Source organism: Pinus tabuliformis, chromosome 1_1, assembly GCF_031772625.1.
Source record: "Pinus tabuliformis cultivar Carrire ecotype Pingquan chromosome 1_1, CPIR1, whole genome shotgun sequence".
NCBI lineage: Eukaryota > Viridiplantae > Streptophyta > Pinopsida > Pinales > Pinaceae > Pinus > Pinus tabuliformis.
The window spans coordinates 198961019-198978425 of NC_142297.1; the positions used below are offsets into that span (position 1 = coordinate 198961019).

The 17407-nt window shown below is 39.4% G+C and overlaps 1 long non-coding RNA gene across 2 annotated transcripts in view; it reads left to right on the forward strand.

The window, feature by feature from the left end:
* The window catches only part of LOC149212207 (uncharacterized), a 335338-nt gene that overhangs the window by 95998 nt on the left and 221933 nt on the right, over window positions 1–17407 (forward strand). The window contains exon 3 of one of the 2 annotated variants that reach the window (XR_016250220.1): window positions 15899–15975. The exons of the other annotated variant lie outside the window; for it this stretch is intronic. This is a non-coding gene — a long non-coding RNA (uncharacterized LOC149212207). The remainder of the gene's footprint in view (window positions 1–15898; window positions 15976–17407) is intronic. 2 annotated transcript variants of the gene reach the window in all.

Genomic DNA, 17407 nt, shown 5'->3' on the forward strand with positions numbered 1-17407 from the left:
CCGGATACGACCCTGACGATGTTCCTTCCTGCGATAAAGGAATGGGCGCATTGCCCTGATGCTCATCAGAGTCTGTGTTGATGAAAAGAATATGGACGGTGTCATCCTTATCCTCTTCAGTGAGGGTGTCATTTGAAGATGGGTCTTCAATGACGGTGTCATTTGAGGATGAAACCTCTGAAGGAAGAACCGGGTCAACTGCCGTTTCGACCTTTAGACTTTCGTCTGGTCTGGATTCAGTAGGTTCATTCTCAATGACCGACACTTCAGCTGACCATTTGAGCGGGCCAGCTGGATTTTCAACTATCGAGGGATTAGGCGCGAGTTTTTGGTATCCAGGAGGAAGTCGTAACGGTGATACCGGACGATCTTCCAAAACTCTCTTTGCCTCATCTAAGAATGGACAACGGTGGATGGCGTGATCGCCTTCACACAGCATACAGGGTGATCTTGGTCTCCCTTTTCGTCCTTCACTCTCGCTAGTTGACGGACTGCAATCAACATGTCTATCAGAGGTTGATGCTACCGGATTGTGCAACCTGGGGGACCAGTCTCTTAGTATCCAGGGAATACAAGGACAATCACGATGGAAGTGGGTCCCTTTGCAAATGACACATGGCGATTTAGGCCCGGTCGGTGCAGTGTGTGGATTTTTGTCAGATGTCTTTTGCTTGCCCCCAGTCGCCTTCGCCATAGGCCCCTTCTGCTTCTTTTCTCTCTTCTTCTTTTCCTTCTTCTCTATGGGAGGCTGACTTTTGCCGGCTCTACCTCGCGAAGATGAAGGATCAGAGGAAGAATTGTAAGAAGTGGAAGGTTGGTGGGCAGTTCCAGACTGGTCTGACTGTTGATTCGACTGCTCAGGATTAGTGGCGATCTGAACTACATTAGTTGAAAAGAGCCATACAGGTAGGCCAATTGTCAATCCTGGAAGTGACAATGTGGCTATATGAGGCGCACCAACATCTCCCCAAGAGGAGAAGGGATTTGGACTTCCACCAAGGTGACTTCCTTGGTTGGTGGGCTCCATACTTTTCAACTGATAGATCAACGTGGGAATAACAGGTGATTATGTTCCGATTAAAATAAATTTTATTAACGACGCTTTAGACACAACTTTGCTTTTTCATGTTTTAAGAGTCGAGAAAAAGCTAAAGATGACTCTAGTCTCCTTCGATGTATTAACGAGCCCGAAGTGACAAATGCTCGGTTGGACCTTTTCAGTTATAGAGTTTGAAAAGGGCCAAAAGAAACTGCTCTGGAGATCTAGGCAGAGGGTGTGCCAAACCTTTCGCGAAACCACAGAATACGTTTTACGGTACGGGTGGTCGATCTTCGTGAATGATGTGTTCACTGCATCGCGATCAGTAGGGCGGCCGACACGGCTTCCTAAGGATAAAGGATAATTGCCTATAGGGGTCTCCCAATATATACGCGACGGTACGTGGGAGCACAAGTCCGTATTAGTGCCACCGACTCTCAGGAGGAATCACCCACCTTCGTAGAGATCGACAGTCACTATGTTTAACGACGCCGGAACACGTCTCTACCTAGACCTCTATATGTTTGCGTTATGTTACAAAGAATTGTTATGTAAATTGGATTTATTTTAATGTTGATCTTGCTTAGCAGTTTGCCTTTAAGGATCACCACGAGATGTATGTAACAAATTCCTGAATGCAGTCTAAGATGAGAAGCAATCTTTTCAATCTTTCAACTTTGAAAATCTTAACTACTGAGGGAAAAGAAAGGCAAATCTTTTCACACAGATCATAGAGCACACACTAATGCAATTTTTTCTAAATCGTCATGCAAACAGTCAAATGCAAAATGCACAATGCATGTATTTTCTTTTCCCTTTTAATGTTGATGGGTTACAAAAAGAAAGTTGTTATATAACTTTGATTTCGATTTAAAGCGAAAACAAACAAGTTTGTCCAAAATCAAAAGACACCTTAAGATTTACTTGTTTAATCACTGGAAATACATGAAATCAAACCATAATGACGAAAGTAAAATGACTAATCAGCTATGGACAACAAACAAGCTAACTCTTTAGACCAGCAAAACGCCTAACACAGGTTCAGATCTAAGAGGCCAAAGCAAGACTAGTTTACTCTTCGTTATGGGAAATTGTAAATGATGTAAGAAATAAAAAAGAACAAGTACAATTTCGTTATATAATAGACGCAGAATGATGGCAAGTAAGGTTGGTTTCAGAACAGGTACAAGACTGGTAACTGGCTGCCAAATCTATAGTGAAAACAGGCAAGAAAAAGGGAGGAAACCCCAACTGCACAAGGCAAAATTGGGCCAACGCAGGTGCTGCACAGCCAATCTGGCTCTCAGCGCAGGTAGCCCCTTCGGGACCTGCATTGCAAAGCAGGTAGCCTGTGTACTACCTGCTTTGGAAAACGAAAGTTGCGTTTTCTCAGTTTCTGGGTCACAATTTTCTCAAAAATGCACAGTTTTTGCTCAAATCAGAAGCAATCAGTCAAGCACACTCAAAGGGATGACAAGGAAGGTGAAAAGCTATCACTAAGAGCTTACAAGGATCCTTGTAGATCAGCTCTTCAAATCATGAACATGCTCAGAAAGAGCTAGAGTAGCTGCCCTCTACTTCGCTTTTGATATAGTCAAAAGCTTTTCGATTTGGTACTCTTTTGTTCAGGAAATGAATAGCAAAAGACTACAAACAATCAAACAGATACGATCCCCAGCGGAGTCGCCAGTTTGTTGTAGGGAAAAGTATCTGATTCGGATGACCCTATCCCACTCTAAGGGTGATAGTACCTCAGCAACAACTGTAAAGAAAACTACTTAAGGTTTACTTCTTTATGAAAGCAAGAGAGAATGAAGGAATGCACTAACCGTTGCCTTGCGCTTAATGTCGAATCCAAACTCTTCTCTTCGCTGCTTGCTCCCAACTCCTTGTTCTTTTGCTGGCCCAGCTACAATGAGATCCTGCAAAATAACAAAGAAGGAAACTACAAGAAGCATGCAATCATAACTGATTCACGGATTAGCATAAATCAAATATACAATTATCACAATACATCAGTGAAACAAATGCATATAGAAGAACCTCAATAGCTTTTATTAATGAAGAAGTAAAGGTTCTGAGAGTGTTACAACCATTGAAGGCCCCAATCCAGCAACACCTCCCAGCAGAAAGAATTTCTCCTCTTCACCTCCCTCAAGCAATCACCCAATAGTTCTATAGTGAAACCAACAGCATATCATTACTTTGCACAAAATTCCAGCCTCCTGAGCTCATAGGAGAGAGCTCAATATATAGATGAATTGAGAAAGGATGAGTCAGCTTGCAACTGATGTGTAGCTGCCTTGTGTCCTCTCTCTCTTCAGTTGATCTTTAGTTCTTGAGTCCACTTGGAGAACCTTGCTTCCACTTGGAGAAACAGAGCCTCTGACTCATCACAAGGCGAAATCCCTGATCCAAGTGTCATTTTTGGAGCAATGACTCAGTGTGCCACTTGTCCCATCTCGCTCAACGCAGGTGGCCTTTGTTCTACCTGCTTTGCAACGCAGGTACACCATGGAGGAGTTGAGTTTCAGCGCAGAAGCCTAGTGGAGCACCTGCTTTGATTTCATGATTGCTTGTTTTTGAGTGTTTTCAGGTGGAGAACTGATCTGAGAGCTGTTGGTTTGCTGACCTTGTTCCTCTAGGGGTAGGAACATCATGTTTAGGGAATTTGGATCCCTTGGATTATTGACAATTCATGCCTGATGTTGTAAGGCACAAAATTGTCTATAACAAATATGAAGGCAGATCCTATCTTGTAGAAGGTAGCTTTGGTAGCGGAAGTAAATAGGGAGTAGTGGATGAAGAAAGTAGAGTGAAGGAAGAGAGAAAAGAAGAGGCTGCAGGAAGAAGAACTGAAGCTCCAGGGGATAGAGAAGAAGCAAGAATAATACCAAATGAAATGCATAACAATAGAGAAAACAACGCTAATACAAGTTGATGAGTTAGAACAACTACCAGCTGAGGAAGAGGGTGAAACAATGCAGGATTAGGATCTTTCTGACCAGATTGAACAATTGATCGAAATGACAGACATGGAGTCAAAACAGGAGCCATAGAATGAAGACATTGACCTTATGACAAGAGCATCAGATTTCATCTCTCAATCTCCACCACTTCTAGTGTTAGAACCAGTCTCGAGCAAGCAAGGAGATGTTCATGGATGTGTACAATATATCATTTGATGAGTTTCAAAAGAATATTGTATAGGCGTGGAGGAAGCACTTTTCAGATGATCACAAAACACCTTCATTCATTAAGGAAAGGGTGATAGTGTCAAACACCAGGAAGAATCCAACTGCCCTTGTTGAAGCGAGCTTGGCCTATGAAGGAGAAACAAACTCAAATTTTAAGTACCTAACGACTGATAATGAACAACTAGCAAAGAATTTGTAGGCTTCTAGGCAAGAGGCATAACAACTTTGAGCATGAACACACAATGCAAATTTCGCATTGTGGGAAATGAGGACAATGATAATTATTGAAGTACACTTGAGGGTACCATGTGGAAGCTCTATGATGGATTTGTCACCATGCATAAAGCAGTTGTCCGTGTGCATGGCCTACAACAATGGAGCAAAGAGTTTGTTCAAACACTTAAGAACATACATGTTGCCATCACCCATGTAAAAGAGTGGACAATGCGGTACGAAGGGGCCCTACTCGACTTAGTAAAGAAGATGAAGCCATAGGCAGAGCTGGAGAAAGAAAAGGTTTTGATGTTGATCCACAACTATGAGCAAATCATGCCATTCCTTAGTAGCATACATGTCTCATATGTGCAATTGTATAGTAGTTTGGATGTTATGGTGAGAAATAACATGATCCCGTCAACTGGTTCCCTCACCAATGCTAAACCTAAGAACCAAGTTCGACTATAGATCAATGAGTAAACAAAGCCACTAAGATGAGAGACCACTAGGGAAGACATAGAGTTAAACACACATAACATGCATAAGTACATTTTTGGTCCTATCAAGGTCAATACCATGCTCCTCATACATCAGAATGAGTTGGATACGGGTTCCAAGACCATATACCCCGATGCCATGGAGGCAAGAGCTCACTTTTAGAATGACACCATCAAACAGTTTGGGGACACCATCCCATAGTACCAAGCTTGGCACCCATATGTGACAGAGAAGCATCAATTGGATGTTGCTGAGATGGACTTTCTCCAAACTCCAAGTCATAGTGTTGTATCTTTTCTGGCTGTCTCTAGCCTATTTTGTCTTACATGGGTACATGTGGAAAATGTACTATTATTTGTAAATTTGTTGTAAGTGAAATTCCAAGTGTCTTTAGTTGAATGTGAACAATCACTATGTAATGTAATGTGTCATTTAGTGAAGAAGTTGAAGAGTCATGAGGGGAGTCAAAGAGTCATAAACGAGAATGTCAAGGGTCACCCCACCCTTTGTTATAAATAGAACTTCATAACTCATTGAAAAGGGCTTTTGGGAGCCATGCTTTTGGCTAGGATTAGTGTTATACAATATTTTGTCATACCTCATGTACTTCCCTGTGACATACCGTGAAGTTCTCAAAACATGACCATCATGTAGTGTACTTATTAAGATATGCAACTCATATCCTCCCTAGAACATGGATTTCAAAATTCCTTGAGCTTTCCCTTGAAGAAATAGCTCTAGAACCCTAATTTTGAGACTCATCGCTCTTATGATGTTAAAAACCATGATGGTCGCCTCTTGTATTATAAAAAACCCATGATGGCATCGCTCTGTTTGCTTGTATACCCACGATGATCACAAAAACGAAATTTTCCCAAAGAGGATGAGCAGATTCATGATCTAGAAGCTTCGAGAGCAACGAGTTGGAAGTTGTTCAGCGTAGATGAGGTCGAATTCGCTCAATTTGGCCTCTTGGTCTTATCCCTATAAGCTACCTCCTTGAGATTAGGGCCTAATCCTATCTTTGGAGAGGTCCTAACTCCCTTTCCTAGCCTATATATTCATCCTCTCCCATTCCCAAATGGTTGGTTGGTCAGGTTAGAGACTGGTTAGTCTATGTCTATTTGCACCCTTATGCTAAGCTTGTGCCTAGAGGCTATTCATTAGACTTGGAGAAGGAGTGCTTGGATAATTCTTGGCTTGGACTTGGATTACCACTCAAGGAGAGCATTTCAACATCAAGGCTTTGGTTGTAAGCTTCCATTTATTTCTTAATAATATACAATTGCTGGTTCATCTTCCCAAAATATATATGTTCATGTATTATTTAGCTTGACACTCCTTGATGAGTTAAGTAGGTTGTTATTGGATTTGCTATTGGTTTTGGCATGCTTTGTTGTCCCTTGATCACTTGTGCAAGTGCATAAAAATGGAGAGAAGCATGAGTAATTCCATGACACAAGTTGTTCGATGCTCTCAACAAAGGAAAGAATAATAGCATCAGAACGAGGTAGGCCATCTCTTTTGTTCTTCTTTTCAATTATAACCTAGGAAGATGTGTAGTTGATTCTCACTTCAATTGCTAGACCCACTCATTGGGCTAGAGGTATCGTCTCTGCCCACAGAGAGGATTAACCTTTTTAAAAAAATGGCGACTCCACTCAGGAGCATATGATGCTTTCCATCCAATCCTTCACCTTAATCTTTTGACTAGTTTGACCAACTGTCAATTTTTCGACTTGTCTGCATCAGTCTGGGTTTATACCATCACTTATTACTACCTTAGAGTGCTAAGTCTAGATTTTTTCTTGGAATATTTATAGTTGTTTCCCATATTCCTCGCCCATCGCGGGTTTAGCCTTAAAAGTCAAGATGGCATCACAGTTTTTACCTTTACAGTCGCAATGAAATTGTTCTTCTTCATTATTTGGTTGGGCTAAAATCATCCCTACTTTTTCAATACAAAGTAGTGATTCCATTTTGGTTTTGCCTATGCAAATTAGCGATAATTGCCGGTTTGGGTATATAAAGTAGTGATGATCCTTGAATGTGAGAATTTTTTAGGTTTCTTCCTAAGAATCCAGTGTTTCTTGGCCCCTAAGGTCTTCTCCCATCCTGTATGCTTGGATTTGTTAGTTTTTTGATTGATTGCCTTAATTAATTTGAAAAATTTGTCTGAAAGGCTTTGAAGTGAAATTTGACTAAGTTATAGCATTTCTGGTCAATTTGTCATCGTTTTCTGCTTGTTGGTGTCATTGAGATGTTTGTTTTGATGATTGATTGAGTGTGGTTTTCTATAGAAATCATTGAAAACGTCATTTTGCATCTGTTTTAGCTTGTATTTCGAAATTTACTTTTCGTGAACATGGATTAGATTAGTTGCATTGAAAAGTTATTTTTTGAGATTCATCATTAAGAATAGATCACACTTTTCGATGATTGAAAGCTAAATCCTGTATTAGGTGCATCAAATCGTTCAAAACGAAAAGAAAAGCATCATTCATATAAGTGCATCTTTGTAAAGTCAAAATCATTTTTCTTTCAAAAAGTTGCATCTAGGATAGTGAAAAGCGAATTTCTTTTTTACTTTTGGCATTGTGTTTGGAAGACGAAAGTGAAAGTTAGTGGAAGGAATTTTGCATGATTCATTTTGTTTGATGCATTATTCATTGAAATTTCTTCCCTTGGTTAGTCTAGCTTTCATAGAAATGAAAGTTTTATTTTTCTCATATAGTTTCATCTTAGATGTTCACGTGACATCGTGTTGAGCCTTAAAACTGAAACATAATTTCAAGATCAACTGTAAAATATATCAATTAATCTAAGGAGCATTTGAAACATTAACATTCATACTCTGTGGTCTAGGCTAGAGACGTGTTCCGACGTCTATAAAACTTAGTAGCTATCATTCGCTCTTGCATTAGATAGTGCTAGCATGGACTTGTGCTCCCTGCATTGTCGAGTATATAAAGGGAGACCCTCATAGGTTGCAAACCTTTATCCATAGGAAGTCGAGTCTTCCGCCCTATAAGCACGATACACCAAACACAACCAAACACAACGTTTGGGTAGATTTCCTACACGTACGTCAAGTCCTTAGTAAATTTATTTGTTGAGGTGTATATTGTAGTTCACGGTTACTTGGTACTACTTTTTCCTAGAGTATCTTGAGTAGTCATTTTGATATTTTCTGACTCCTTAAAATTTGAAAATATCATCGAGCACTTGTCCTTCCAAGCTCGTTAATCCAAAAAGAGCAACTAGAGTCACCTTTTCATCCTTTTCTCGTCTCTTAAAACATGAAAAGTGTTATGAAACCAGCTCAAGAAAAGATAGAAAATATAGATCAACGCCTTAGAATTCAGCCTCTTCGAGGGGGAAACCTCCTTTACATTACATAAATGAACAATTCTTGGATGATTCAAATGACAAAACCTCCTTTCTATATATAGGAGTCTAAGGAGTCACAATATAACACAACCGACCTAACAATAATAATATAAAGCCACAAAAATAACAATAGAGGGATTCTATGGGGCACAGTAATAACAATATGGGGGCAATAGGGGCACAACAATATTAGTAAGGGGTATAACTACAATAGTAATGGGGTAATCACTAGTATTATAGGGACCCAACATACCCCTCTCCTTCAAAAAAGTTTTGTCCTCAACGCTTTAGTAGTTCTGGATACTTCTTTATAAATTCTTATCCTCCCATGTGGAATCTTCAGCGGATAAGTTCTTCCACTTGATAAGATACTCCGAAATTGATCGATTTCGTAGCTGTCAAGTTCTTGTTTCTGTGACTGCTTCCGGTTCCAATATAATTTTTCCTTCCTCGTCAAGTTCTGGCAATATTGTTTGAACTGGGAGCTTGTCGCCTATAACCTTCTTTAAACATGAAACATTGAAAACTGGGTGCAATCGAGAAGCTGCAGGAAGCTCCAATTTGTATGCCATAGTACCAATCTTTTGCAACACCTTGTACGGACCATAGTACTTTGGTGATAATTTATTATCCTTCTTAGCTTGCTTGAGGGACATTTTATTATATGGTTGTAGCTGTAGGAATACCCAATCACCTACATCAAAACTTCTTTCACTGCGATGTTGATCTGCTTGTTGTTTCATTCTATTTTGTGCCAACACGAGGTTATCATTTAAGAGTTGGAGGATTTGTTGTTGATGTTCGATGTGATGTTCCACTGCCTGAACCTTAGAATTTTCTCTTAAATATGATGTGATGGATGGTGGTTGATACCCATAAAGTGCCATAAATGGGGTCATTTTTGTTGCTGTATGGAAGGAAGTGTTATACCACCATTCAGCCAGAGGCAACCATTTGACCCATTGTGTCTGTTTATTAGATACAAAGCAACGAAGATATCCTTCCAAAAATTTGTTTACTATCTCAGTTTTCCCATCGGATTGAGGATGATAAGATGAGATATGAGCTAACTGAGTACCAAGACAAGAAAATAATTCTTTCCAAAAGTTTCCAGTGAAAATGGGATCTCTGTCACTTACAATAATCTTTGGGTTTCCATGTAGCTTTTGAATTGTTTCCATAAATGCAGTAGAAACTGTACTGGCTTTAAATGGATGTGATAATGCACAAAAGTATGCATACTTGGTAAGTCTGTCAACTACCACCATGATGACACTCTTTCCCTTAGACTTGGGTAAACTTGTGATAAAATCCATTGAAACCTCCTCCCAACGTTGGCTTGGAATGGATAAAGGTTGTAATAGACCCGGTGTCTTAATTGTTTCAACCTTATTTTTTTGGCAAACCAAACATTCCACCACAAACTTTTGAATATCTGATTTAAGGCCATCCCAAAAAAAATCCTTCTTAACCCTGTGGTAAGTTTTTAAAAATCCTGAGTGCCCTCCTAAGGGAGAAGTGTGCAATTCCATAAGAATCTTTTGTTTTAGCTGGGAATTCTTACAGAGGTATAAGCGATCTTTGTACCATAACGAATCATTTTGCCAGCTAAATGTATCAGACGTACTGGAATCTTGTTGTAACTTTCGAATAAGTGCCCACACTTCTTCGTCATTCTTCCATTCCTCCCTTGCTTCGTTTATCCAATCTGGTTGGATAATAGAAATGGCGCACAACAATTCTTCCACATCCTCATCCTTTCTTGAGAGTGCATCTGCCACCACATTTTGCTTCCCTTTTTTGTAGATGATTTCAAAGTCATAACCCAACATCTTTGTGACCCACTTTTGTTGCTCTTCAGATGATAATCTTTGTTCTAAAAGGTATTTAAGGCTATCATGATCTGTTTTTACCTTGAAGTGTCTTCCCATTAGGTAGGGTCGCCATTTCTTAAGTGCATGGAGTATTGCAACCATTTCCTTCTCATAAATAGCTTTGCTTAAAAACTTTCCCTTGATTGGACGACTTTCAAAAGCAATGGGTCTTTCATCTTGCATTAGAACAACACCAATTCCATTTCCTGAAGCATCACATTCCACAATAAAGGTTTTTTTGAAGTCCGGTGTAGCTAAGACCGGTGCTTGGCACATTGCCTCTTTAAGATGTTCAAAGGCCTTTGTTGCTTCCAGAGTCCATGAAAATGCATCTTTCTTCAATAATGTTGTTAGAGGTGCTGCTATTCTCCCATAATTCTTAACAAACTTGCGATAATACCTTGTCAAACTGAGAAATCCTCGTAGATGATTTATGGATGTGGGGATTTTCCATTCCTTAATGGCTTTAATTTTGCTACGGTCTACCTTAACTCCTTCATGAGATACAATATGACCCAGATATTCCACCTCTTGGACTCCAAAGAAACATTTGGATCTTTTTGCATATAATTGTTTCTCCTCCAATAGTTGTAGCACCCTGTCAACATGTTCAACATGATCCTTCCAAGACTTGTTGTAGATTAGTATATCATCAAAAAATACTAACACAAATTTTCTAAGGAATGGTTTGAAAATTGAATTCATCAAACCTTGAAATGTTGAAGGTGCATTGGTAAGGCCAAAAGGCATGACCAAAAATTCATAATGACCCTCATGAGTTCTAAATGCTGTTTTCAGAATGTCTTCAGTCTTCATTCTGATTTGATGATATCCTGAACGAAGATCCAACTTGGTGAAGTAAATTGATCCATGCAATTCATCCAGTAATTCATCAATGACAGGAATGGGGAACTTATCTTTAATAGTGAGCTTGTTGAGCTCCCTATAATCCGGACACATGCGCCATGATCCATCCTTCTTGTGCATCAATACTACTGGAGCAGAGAAAGAACTTTGACTCGGTTGAATTATACCAGCCTCTAGCATTTCTACAACCATACGTTCAATTTCACTCTTTTGGACATAGGGATATCTGTACGGCCTGATGTTTGGAGGAACACTTCTTGGAATCAGATGAATAGCATGATCATGATCATGCATAGGTGGGAGACCTTTGGAAGTCTCAAATACCTTGGAATGATTGTCTAGGACTTTTTGGGGATCTGGAGAAATAGATGATTCCGATGTGGAAACATCTAGCGAACATAATTGTGCAATTACACCTCTTTGTTCCTTTTTTAGAAGCTTTGTCATACCATTAGAGTTGATTATCTTTCTGGTTTCCCTGCAATACCCCTTAATTCAACTTCCTTTCCTTCCATAGAAAATTTGATGAAAAGTTCTTGAAAATTAAAAGCTATTGTACCCAAGGATTGTAGCCATTGGACTCCTAGTACAACATCAGCACCTCCCATCGAAATGGAAAGCATTGTGCTAGTCAATACATATTCTCCCATGGATAGCTTGATATTATGGCACTTTCCAGAGAAATTTATTGTTCCTCCATTTTCAATCATCACTTGACACTCTCGTGCTTGATATAGGAAGCAATTCAATTCTTTTGCTACCTTACAATGAATAAAATTGTGGGTGCTTCCTGAATCAATCAACACTATTACCTTTTTCTTCTTGATTTGTCCTTCTATCTTGATGGTTTGAGGAGTGGTAATTCCCGCCAATGCATTACAAGATATGGTCGGATTTATTTGTTCTTCATCTAGGCTTTGTTCCTCGAGTATATCGTCTTCTTTTGACCTTTCTTGCTCCTTTTCTTCTTCCTCTTCACAATCTGTGTAGAAAAATTTCTTCTCAGCACACTTATGACCTTTAGTGTATTTGCTATCACAACTGTAACAAAGCCCTTTTGCTCTTTTTTCTTCCAATTGTTGTGGTGTCAACCTTATAGGTTGTGGAAGACTAGGGGCAACAACACTTCCGTCTTTATAGTTGTGAGTGGTATGCTTCCTGGTTGCCATAATTTTGATTTCCATTTTTCTTGCTAACCTGAATGCCTTCTCCAATGAATTAGGTTCCCAAAGGCGAACATCATGTTGGATATTATCCTTTAAAGAACCTATGAACACATCAATCCTATGCTCCTCTGGAATATCTTTTACCCTTATGTTCAATTTTTGGAACTCCTCAATGTGCTCCATTATTGAACCCTTTTGTTTGAGACTTATCAATTGGCTAAAAAAAGTGTTCCTTTTTGTATCCTCATAATGTGCTATCAATTATTCCATAAAAATTGCCCAAGTGATAAATTTTTTACGAGAGCAAAGCCATTGGTACCATACAAACTGATTTGGTTCCAAATATAGAGTTGCCATACGTACCTTTTGTGTGTTTTGCACATTATTGAGATCGAAAAATTGCTCCATTTGTAATATCCATGTTGCGGGATCCTTGCCATCAAACTTCCTCATATCGATTTTTGGAATATGGTGGGTTTTCAATCCCACATTAGATTCTATGAAATCATGATTAAAATTTCTTTTGTTCGCATCATGAGTTTCCTTTACTACCTTTTCACCATTGGTAAGTATTTCTTGTCGAAAATTTGTCAAATCTATCTTCAAATCTGCCATGCCTATCTTCAAATTTGTGTTCAAATCTATCTTCAATTTGTCCATCTTAGCTTCCATGCCATTCATTTTAGCTTCCATGCCATTCATCTTAGCTTCCACGCCATTTATCTTAGCTTCTGTTAGCTTTTGTGACAGTGACATTTGTTGCACTTGTTCTTGTAATTTTGATATATCATGTAGCATTTTTCCTCTTCTTCATGAGTCATGCTCGAGCTTTCAGGTTCCTTACCAGGTGTTTGCATTTTCTTTCCTCGGGGCATCAATTACCGATAATAATTCTCTACTATGCCCTTTGAATTCCTTCAAAATAAATTTTCAAACCAAGCTTAAGCAAAAATTTAAGAAAATCTACACACCTTTTTTCACTTTGTAGGAGCTCGATATTGCATCTGATGTATCTCTGTAATTTCCGATCATCTAGTTCTGAATTTGTGGCCTGCAGTAGCCCTCTATGTCCTCTTTCCAATGCCACAAGTATGAGCCAATTTGGATTCTCCAAGGAAGAGTTATGCGAAATCTCCCACAATGACTTGATTATAGACTAGTTCAGCAGAGCGAACTTGTACGACGTGCCACGAGTCACTGTTTCGACCTTTGGATCTGAAAAATGCATACAAGAAACTATAGTCTATCCTCTTTTTGTACCTTCTTACGAAATTTCAATCTAATCCCGAGAGAGAAAGTTATGACTATTTTCCCCAGGTCACCTGTTTGGAATGTAATTCAGGAGTCTGCAAAAAGACCAACTTCCTTAGATCATATCTCCGCAAATGTAGTGCAAAAAGCTCTAAAATTCGGACCCGAGGTTTAGCACGATTTCTTCTCAAACCAGTTTTTTTTGCAACTTATGAAACGTCACAGAAAAAATTTTATAGCAAAAATTCCACGATGACCTGTTTGGAGCAGCGAAACCCTAGAATCCAAAGCTCTGATACCAATTGTTATGAAACCAGCTCAAGAAAAGATAGAAAAGATAGATCAACGCCTTAGAATTCAGCCTCTTCGAGGGGGAAACCTCCTTTACATTACATAAGTGAACAATTCTTGGATGATTCAAATGAAAAAACCTCCTTTCTATATATAGGAATCTAAGGAGTCACAATATAACCCAACCGACCTAACAATAATAATATAAAGCCACAAAAATAACAATAGAGGGATTCTATGGGGCACAGTAATAACAATATGGGGGAAATAATGGCACAACAATATTAATAAGGGGTATAACTACAATAGTAATGGTGTAATAACTAGTATTATAGGGACCCAACAAAAAGGCAAAGTTTTTGTTTCAAATTCTAAAATTAATTGACTGTGGAACAACATCCTTCCGTGGAAATACTCCTTATTAGATCTTAGGTTGATACCAATGGTAAAATTTCTTGAGTCTACCAGTCAATGTAACCGCTCTGATGGGAATCCTAGTACTTTTCCTTCTTTTAGAAATACTGGCGCTCCCTATATGGTGACGTTGTCCCTTCCTGAATTGACCATTGGTTTGCGAGATTGGTTGTTTTCAACCTTGGTGGTTTCGAGTGTCCCAACTGATTTTCAACCAAGTTCTCCTCCACCTGAACAACATCAACCTCATGTTGATCCTAAAGTTGACCCCTTGCCTTCTTCGCCTATTTCTTCATCTCATTCTTCCTCTTCACCTAGTGAAATTATGGATTCTAGTAATCAAGAATCTAAGAATAAGAAGAAGAGGGCGAAGAAGAAGAAGCAAAATAAGCAAGGGGGAAACCAAACAACCATTGCTACATATGCAGTTGATGTAGGAAAATATTCCAACCAGCCCCAGAAAGTAAAATTCCCTTGCATGTTATCTAAGGGTGACCACCTTCTTCAAAATTGTCCTGGTATTCCCAAGGTCTTAGAAGTGTGGTCCACAGGTTCACATCGACCTTTGTCATCAACCTCTCGCAATCATGCTAGTGACAAACCTTCAACTAGTGGAGGTAGATCCCATGGGAAAAAGGGAAAATCAAATTTCCTTGTAAGTTGTGTGAAGGTAATCATCCTATTCACCTTTGTCATCTTATGGATGAAGCTTCCAACGAGTTGGAAAACCTTACATCTTCTCAACCTCATCTTCCGATGGGTATCAAAATATTTCCCTTGATCCTTCACTAGTTGTTACACAACATTTTGTCATTGTCCCTGTACTCCCCGTTCCTTGATCTTGAAGGACCTCTATAGTGAACCCCACATGCTTTTCATCTATGAAGAAACTCTCATTCTGTCCCTCTTCATGAGCAGATTAATTCCCTTTTGCACCATTTTCCCTGAAACTTCTGTTTTGCCCAGTTTACAAGACCAATGCTAATGACCTTTGTCTTCCCTGCACCGATGTGCAGAGATTAGAACTATCCATGGTGCCAATCGGAGCGACTGAGTTGTGTTCCAGTCTCATTGGTCCTATTATGGAAAGTTTTCTAAATTAGGAGCCGAAGCTTTGAGCTCTAGAAGCTTCATAACAGAAGTATGGTAAATGGTTTGGCTAGAAGGGGTCATGGATGTCAATTTGGGCACCTTTCCCCTATAATGATGGAAATACCTCAAGGGATAATCCCTTCTCCCATGAGAAAAGGATCCATCTTCCATCCATTTTCCTATATAAATCTCCCTTCTTCCCAAGCAGAAGCTAGTGTTGATATTGGTGTGCTAATGCTATTTTTGTTTGGAGTAGACAACAAGCTATTACTAGTTGTAGCTATCGAGTTGTGTGAGGGAGAAGTGTGATTTGGTTTGGAGTGAAGCCTAAAGGGAAGAGCCTTAAAACTATTGTTGATTAAGGCCATCACGGAATTCTAGCAGAAGTGTGTGGGAACCTGGTCTTGTCAGAGGAGTACTGCAACGTCAAGACAAATGGTTTTAGTCTCTCTTTGATATTAATATATGAAACTATCGATTGATTTCCTACATGATTTGTCATCTTACATATTCATGGCTTAACGTTTCTTGACTTATTAAGTAGGTTGAATTACAATTTGTCTATTATCACATTTTATGTTTGTTGTTGTTTAATGATTTCAGGTGCTTGAAGAAGAAAGTGAGAGATAGCTGGACTGAGCAAGCAAGGACATCATCAAACAGGATAAGCAGACTAAGAGGTAGGCCCTGTTAATTGGTTCTAACCTAAGGAAATCTTCGATAGAATGTATATGTTGTGGTGTTGTGGCCACCAACAACCCCCCTCTTTGTTTAGTATTAGCAATAACACTAAGCAAGTGGGGACCCTTAGTAAAAAATCCAAAAAACATTTTATAAAACTTTTTGTATTATACTCCTTAAAAATATATCACATCGCGAGAAGAGAATAAAGCATTTCCTTATGAGCATAATAAACTGTGAAGAAGCGATGCGAAAACCATCGCATCGCATACATTAAGAAGCGCCCATTAATGAAAATCTTAATAAATCTCCGATGGCCGATATGCGACATCGCATATCGCAACATCGCATCAGTAGTACATAAAAACCTAACAAATTGCATTGATCTGCGATCTTGCGATACATGCGATCTGCGATCTTGCGATACATGCGATCTGCGATCTTGCAATACATGCGATCAACGCGATAACGCGATGCTGCGCTAGGCTGATCAGGAAACTCTGTGATGGCGCATCTTGATAATGCGATCTGCGATGCTGCGATGCGAGTCGCAGAAATCACCCATCGCAAATTTTCCTCGGCGCAGCATTCAAGGAAAGTTGTCCGTAAACCAAAAATTGAGCGCGCGCCTTAAAGGATATTAATGAACGTATGCCAAAGTGTCAATGAAGGACAATTTTGTGTTTTTCAAAGAGTCAGTTCATGATGGGTGTCATGATTTTATACATTCATAGAGGTTAGAGCTTTCGTATCAATATTTATTATCATTACTCTTTTCCTTTGCGTGACCTGCAGGAATGAAAAACAGGAAGCAATATGAAGCAATGAGCAGGAAACATCTAAGGGAAAGGGGAAAGTGTCAAAGCTCGGAGAACAGAGAAGAGATGTCCTCGTAGACGGACACCGCATGCAACAGAAACGCGGATTTCAGAGTATTACTGAACAGATGCTGATATCAATAGGTGATTCAACACTCAGAGTCAAAAGCTCACAAAAGCAGCATGTTTACAAAAAATCCTGAAGCTTATACCCAGTAAAGGAAAAGGCGTTGAAGAAGGAAAACGCACCAGAAAAGCCCAGAATAAAGAACAGAGGCAGTTTTCGATGCGCGATTAGCGCCTAGTGCTAATCGCGCATCGCTAAGAAAATTGTTCAGAAAGCAAAGTCCCTAACTTTCTTAGTCATCCACAAGTCCGGAAAATGAGATAGCAAAAGCAGAAGCAGTTTGAGGGAAATTTGGGTTATTACCAAGTATACACGCAGTAAATCCACCCAGCCAGAGGAAGATTCTCAAAAATATCTTCTAGTTTGCTGAAATGGTGCCAGCGCTTGCCATTTCTATTTGCGTAACTCAAACAAAAGCAGAAGGCAACCAGCCGACTCTTCCCAGACAAATGTTGAGTGTTCACAACGTTAAGGAGCAAATGCATA